General features: G+C 39.5%; 1 pseudogene; it reads left to right on the forward strand.

Annotated features, from left to right (window-relative positions):
* Positions 1-353: 353 nt before the first annotated feature.
* Positions 354-1,677, forward strand: LOC101354809 (small nuclear ribonucleoprotein Sm D1-like; annotated as a pseudogene).
* Positions 1,678-6,378: the final 4,701 nt, after the last annotated feature.

Consider the following 6,378-nt stretch of genomic DNA (forward strand, 5'->3'; position numbering starts at 1 on the left):
AAATGATAATACCAGAGGTTGAAGACTTAGGTGTGGTCCAGAAGATGAAAGGGTGTGTTTAGAATGTAATCGTTGCCCTAAGAGTAATGGGATGATAATAGAGAATTTTAATTAATAATACAATCTTATTTTTGTTTTTAAAATATAATTCTGACTTCTGTGTGGATTACACAGTGACAAGAGTGGATGGATGAGGTGGCCGTGGTGTTTCTGCGGTTTGTAGGTGGTGCTTTCCATGCCCTGCCCTGAGCCCGGGGAATAGGTGTTTCCAGCCATTCATGCTCCCAGTCGGTTGGTTGTCGGTTCTCTGATTTTGTGCACTATCGGGCCAAAAGGGTTACGGCGCTGCTAGGATGAAGCACGTGAGATTTTTGATGAAATTGAGTCACGAAACTGTAACCGTTGAATTGAAGAATGGAACACAGGTCTATGGAACCATTGCAGGTGTGGGTGTCAGCACGAATACATATCTTCCAACCTCCGCTCCCCCAAAACAAAAAAACTGAAAGCTTGCCGTCCAGTAGTGACCCTATAGTAAGGAGTTGAACTGCCCCATAAGGTTTCCAAGGCTGTAATCTTTCTGTGGGAGAAAGATGTGACAGTCTGCTTCCGTAAAGATTTACAGCCTTGGAAACACTATGTGGCAGTTCTACCCTATCCTATAGGGTTACTATGAGTCAGAATCAACTCGCTGGCAATGGGTTTTTGGTTTTGGTTTAATCTTTACAGAAGCCGACTACCATATCTTTCTCCCGCTGAGCTGAATGGCAGACTTTCGGTTAGCAGCCCAGCGCCCCACCAGAGCTCCACATAACCAAACCAAAAAACCAAACCCATTTCAGTTCAATTGGTTCTGACTCATAGCGACCCTGTAGGACAGAGTAGAACTGCCCCATAGGGTTTCCAAGGCTGCACATCTTTATCGAAGCCGACTGCTACACAGGGGCAGATTAAATAATCAAGGTATACATGAGCATAATTGTGTTTATTTACTAATCTGTAATGCACAATTCCACATGGTTTTCACCACATCAAAGAAAAACAGGTAAAATTTTGCACTGCAGATCAGCAAATAAACACAAGTAAGCCTGTGCTACCTTGCTTATTGTGTAATCCATCCTTGCTGCCACATCTTTGGAGCCCTGGTGAAGCAGTGGTTAAGAGCTGGCTGCTAACCAAAAGGACGGCAATTTGAATCCACCAGCCGCTCCTTGGAAATCCTATGGGGTCGTTCTACTCTGTCCTATAGGGTCTATGGGTCGAAATTCACTAATGGCAATGGATTTGGGTTTTGTTGGGTTGCCACATCTTTCTCCTGCTGAGCAGCTGGTGGGTTCAAACTGCCCCCACAGGATTCAAGGCTGTCAATCTTTACGGAAGCAGACTGCTACATCTTTTTCCCATGCAGCGACTGGTGAGTTTGAACCGCTGACCTTTAGGTTAGAAGCCGAGCACTGTAATTAACTACTGCACCACCAGGGCTCTTGGGTTCCCTACATACATCCTAAATCTGTGAAAATGACGCTGAAGAACAGAGAACCTGTACAGCTGGATACACTGCTTGTGAATGTTGAACCTAAGGTAGAATCTAAGACAAGGGAAGCTGGTGTGGGAAGAGGCCAAGGCTGAGGAAGAAGACATGGCTGTGGTACGGAAAGAGGGGGTCCCAGGCAATAACATCTTTCATGATTACTGTTTCAGAGCAGTAAGTGATTGGGTTTTTTTTGTACAGGTTTTGTTTAATTAGGTCAGTTTTTAATAAACATAAATGTGGGTGAAAAAAACAAACAAAAAAGAGTGGATGGATGTGGGGAAAGTAATTAGAAGATCACTAAGCAGCTGACAATTGCCCATGACGGAAATAATTCAGCTTTTAAATACTGAAAGAAAAAAAAAGTACAAAAATTATTTCTTATTTTTTGGCCACATTAAGAGCCAATTCCAACAACTGTTATAGCGACTAAGTAGCAGCCCTGATCTACATTACTACAATGGCCCAAGCTGGTGCCTTGCCTTCTTTAATTCAGTCTGCACTGCTATAGCCGGAGTGGTTGCTTTAAACGGGACGTGGTTCAAGGCACTCCCTGGTTTTAACCTTTCCGTGGCTTCACACTGACCTCAAGACAGAGTCCAAACTCCTGAAAGGGATGCCTGAGCCCCTTTGCAGCTGACCTTTGTATCCCACTTTAGATTAAACTCTATCCACTCCCCTCAAACTCTTGAGATCCAGCCAGAGGGAAGAATTTCAGTCCTACAAACATGCCACAACCACAAACATGCCACAGCCTTTTTTATCTCTAATACTCCATCATTCTGTCATGAATTCCTCTCAAGACATGCTTCTTCCCTCTCCTAAACCTCGTTCTACACAAAAATATATTTTCCCTGGCTGATGCAGATCACAGGATTTTTTAATCACTGTATTTCTCTAGACAAGTCCCTGGCAGTGCAGTTAACAGCTTGGCTACTAACCAAGGGGCTGGAGGTTCGAGTCCACCCAGAGGCACCTCTGAAGAAAGACCTGGCCATCTACTTCCAAAAAATCAGCCATTGAAAACCCTATGGAGCACAGTTCTACTCTGACACATATGGGGGTTGACTCAATGGCAACTTTTGTTTTTAATTCCTCTAGAAACACCAGGTTAGGGGCTGGTGATCTCCTATCACTGAAGGTGTCATTATTTATTTTTAATTGTTTACTTACTCTTGGACTGTGCCTCTAGATTCTTCTAATGGGAGGAAGAATATTGCTTTCTTGTTCTTGGTTGTATTCCTAGATGCTTGATAAATACTTGTTGAATTAATGAGATGAATGACTGAATATTTGAATACATGAAGAGATTTAGGTATTTTATGCCCCCCTCCCCAACATACTCAATCAGAACTTTTTCCATTAGGAACCATATAACGACAACAAATTATTTATTTTCCATTTCTTACACAAAAGCTTCATGATTGGTAGCTAAAGCAAGTGTGAGTTCTCACCACTTTGTTTCTTAATGAAACTATGGAGAAAAAAACGGCGTTTTATTTTATTTTTTAAAAAACCACTTTTTTAAAAATTATTGTACGTTAGATGAAGGTTTACAAACTAACTTCTCATTAAACAATTAGTACGTATATTGTTTTGTGACATTGGTTACCAACCCCAAAACATGTCAACACTTTCCCTTCTCAACCTTGGATTCCCAGTCACCAGCTTTCCTGTCCTCTCTGCCTTCTAGTCCTGTCCCTGGGCTGTTGTGCCCCATTAGTCTCATTTTGTTTTATGGGACTGTTAATCTTTGGCTGAAGGGTGAGCCTCAGGAGTGACTTCATTACTGAGCTAAAAGGGTGTCCGGGGACCATACTCTTGGGGTTTTTCCAGTCTCTGTCAGACCGGTAAGTGTGGTCTTTTTTTGTGAATTAGAATTTTGTTCTACATTTTTCTCCAGCTCTGTCCAGGACCCTCTGTTGTGATCCCTGTCAGAGCAGTCAGTGGTGGTAGCAGGGCACCATCTAGTTGTGCTGGACTCGGTCTGGTGGAGGCTGTGGAAAAATGGCGTTTTAAATTAGGTCCACACATAATCCCAAACAGTATGAAAACAAAAAAATAAAAAACCCTAAGTGATTAAAAATAGGAGGGATTCCCTGGCCCCTGCTTTATATTCCTTTTCTTTAATTTCATATTTTGGAATAAATACATTTGAGGTTTCTGGCTTACACAGCTTTGGCTCTGGATCAGTCTCCAGGAGCCTGCTGATTCTACCCACATACATTCATCATCTCCTGGGACTTCTGGATGAAATTTAGAGCTTATTTAGTTCCAGCATCTGATCCTGCTTGCTGCCTAGTTATATACCCTTGTCAGCATCTTGTTTCCTAAATCTTGCTAAATGATTTATTTATAATGGATTCGATTGCTTCTTGATATTGACATTGCTCTCTGTTGGTTTCAGAAAACCATGATGCCCTTTGGAATTTCAAAAAAGGAATCTAATAGCTTGTTAAGGGAGCCTGACCAGACCCTTAGGTCAGATTGCAATATAATTAGGACAAAATAAGTAGATTAGCCATAATTATCTGAATAGTTCAATGTTGCTTGTCCATTATTTACATCTTACTGTCTCTGCTTATTTCAACTTTCATTTCTTATGCTTATTCTATTCATCTACTACATTCTTAAAAAACTACAGATTTATAACTGTGTATATATATTTTTTTTTTTCATATTTCTTATCTCCATGTAATGAAATTTCTCTCGCTCTCTTTTGGTTCATTTATCTCTATACAATTATTAATTTTGTGGTAAAACAGTTATCTCATTTTTACTTGTATCTACATAACACAAGAATTTATTTGGAAATCCTTAGTCATACAAAATATTTTACCAAAAATTTTTAGTGAACCTAAAGCCCTTTAAAGATTTAATTGTTACAGAAAGCAGAAGGAAGATTCAAATGATATGAGTCAGTGCTCTCATTATATATGACATCATTCTGAATTAATTTCTTGATTTAATTTGATTTATACAATTTTTCCAAATATGAAATGTTTGTAGAGTTCAAGAAAGATGTGAATAAATTCAGAATAATTATTGATGAAAAACTACACCTTCAAAATATAAAATAAAAAACAAAACCCATTGCTGTCAAGTCGATTCTGACTCACAGTGACACTATAGGACAAAATAGAACTGCCCCATAGAATTTCCAAGGAGAGGCTGGTGGATTCGAACTGCCGACCTTTTGGTTAACGGCCAAACTCGTAACTGCTGTGCCACCAGGGCTCCAGACTCATTGCTGTGGAGTTGATTCTGATTCATAGTGACCCTACAGGACAGATTAAAACTGCTCTGTGGGGTTTCCAAGGCTTTACAGAAGATGGCCAACTTTTTCTACAGAGTGGCAGGCAGGTTTGAACAATTCATTCTAAAATTTCATTTTGTAATTACATTAAACATTTGTTTTATTTTGTTAAATCTGTATATAGTCTTTATATTTTAGAAAATAGAGGTATTTTGTGACTCAGATTTCCATTAATAACATTTTAATTGAAAATTAAAACTGTAAGTTATCTAGTGAAGAAAACCTAACTCTGTTTAACGAAGAAAATGAGATTCACTCATTCTCCTACTATCCAGAGATTTACTTTAACATGACTTATGTTCCCTTCTATTACTTTTTATATGTAACATAATTAGTACTTATTTTTAAAAAAAATTAGCAACTGTTTTTACGTCTTTTTCGTAGATGAAATATAGAATCAATATTTCAATTTCCCATTGGGATTTTGATTGAGAAGTCATTTAAATTAAAAGTTAATTTGTGGGATAAATGATATCCTTACATTGTTGATCCTTCCCTTTTCTGTCTATTTTTTTTACAGATAGTCTTTATATAGATCTTAAACATATCTTTTGTAGAGCAAAAATATATATAGTTTTATTGCTTTGTAGAGTTTTACTCCCTCCCATCCTAATTCTAATTAATTGTTGTTGTTGTTGTTGTTTTGTTATAACTATAACTACATTTATCGAACATCTCCTCCCTGACAAAACTTTTTTTTTTAATTGTACTTCAGGTGAAGGTTTACAGAACAAATAGTTTCTCATTAAACAGTAGTACACGTATTGTTTTATGACACTGGTTAACAACCCCACGATATGTCAACCCTCTCCCTTCTTGACACATCCAAACTCCCTGAGGGACTGAATTGCTGGGCAGAGGGCTCTGGGGACCATGGTCTCGGGGAACATCTAGCTCAATTGGCATAACACAGTTTATAAAGACAATGTTCTACATTCTACTTTGGTGAGTAGCATCTGGGGTCTTAAAAGCCTGTGAGCAGCCATCTAAGATACTCCACTGGTCTCACCCCTTCGGGAGCAAGGGAGAATGAAGAGAACAGGATACAAGGAAAAGATTATTCCAAAGGACTAATGGACCACAGCTACCAAGGCCTCCACCAGACTGAGTCCAGTACAGCTAGATGGTGCCTGGCTACCACCACTGACTGCTCTGACCAAGGACGTAGAATAAAATTCTAACACACACAAAAAAGAGACTGGAGAAACCCCGAGAGTATGGCCCCTAGACACCCTTGTAGGTCAGTGGTGTGAAGTCACTTCCAAGGTTCACCATTCAGCCGGGGATTGGACAGCCCCATAGAACAAAACGGGACTAATAAGGCACAGCAGTCCAGGGACAAGGACTAGAAGGCAGAAGGGGACAGGAAAGCTGGTGATAGGGGACCCAAGGTTGAGTAAAGACAGTGTTGACGTGTAGTGCGGTTGTTAACCATTGTCATAGGGCAACATGTGTACAAACTGTTTAATGAGAAACTATTTTGTTCTGTAAACCTTCATCTAAAGTGAGAATAGCAGCACAACTGGAAGGG

Source organism: Trichechus manatus, unplaced genomic scaffold (genome assembly GCF_000243295.1).
Source record: "Trichechus manatus latirostris isolate Lorelei unplaced genomic scaffold, TriManLat1.0 scaffold00012, whole genome shotgun sequence".
NCBI lineage: Eukaryota > Metazoa > Chordata > Mammalia > Sirenia > Trichechidae > Trichechus > Trichechus manatus.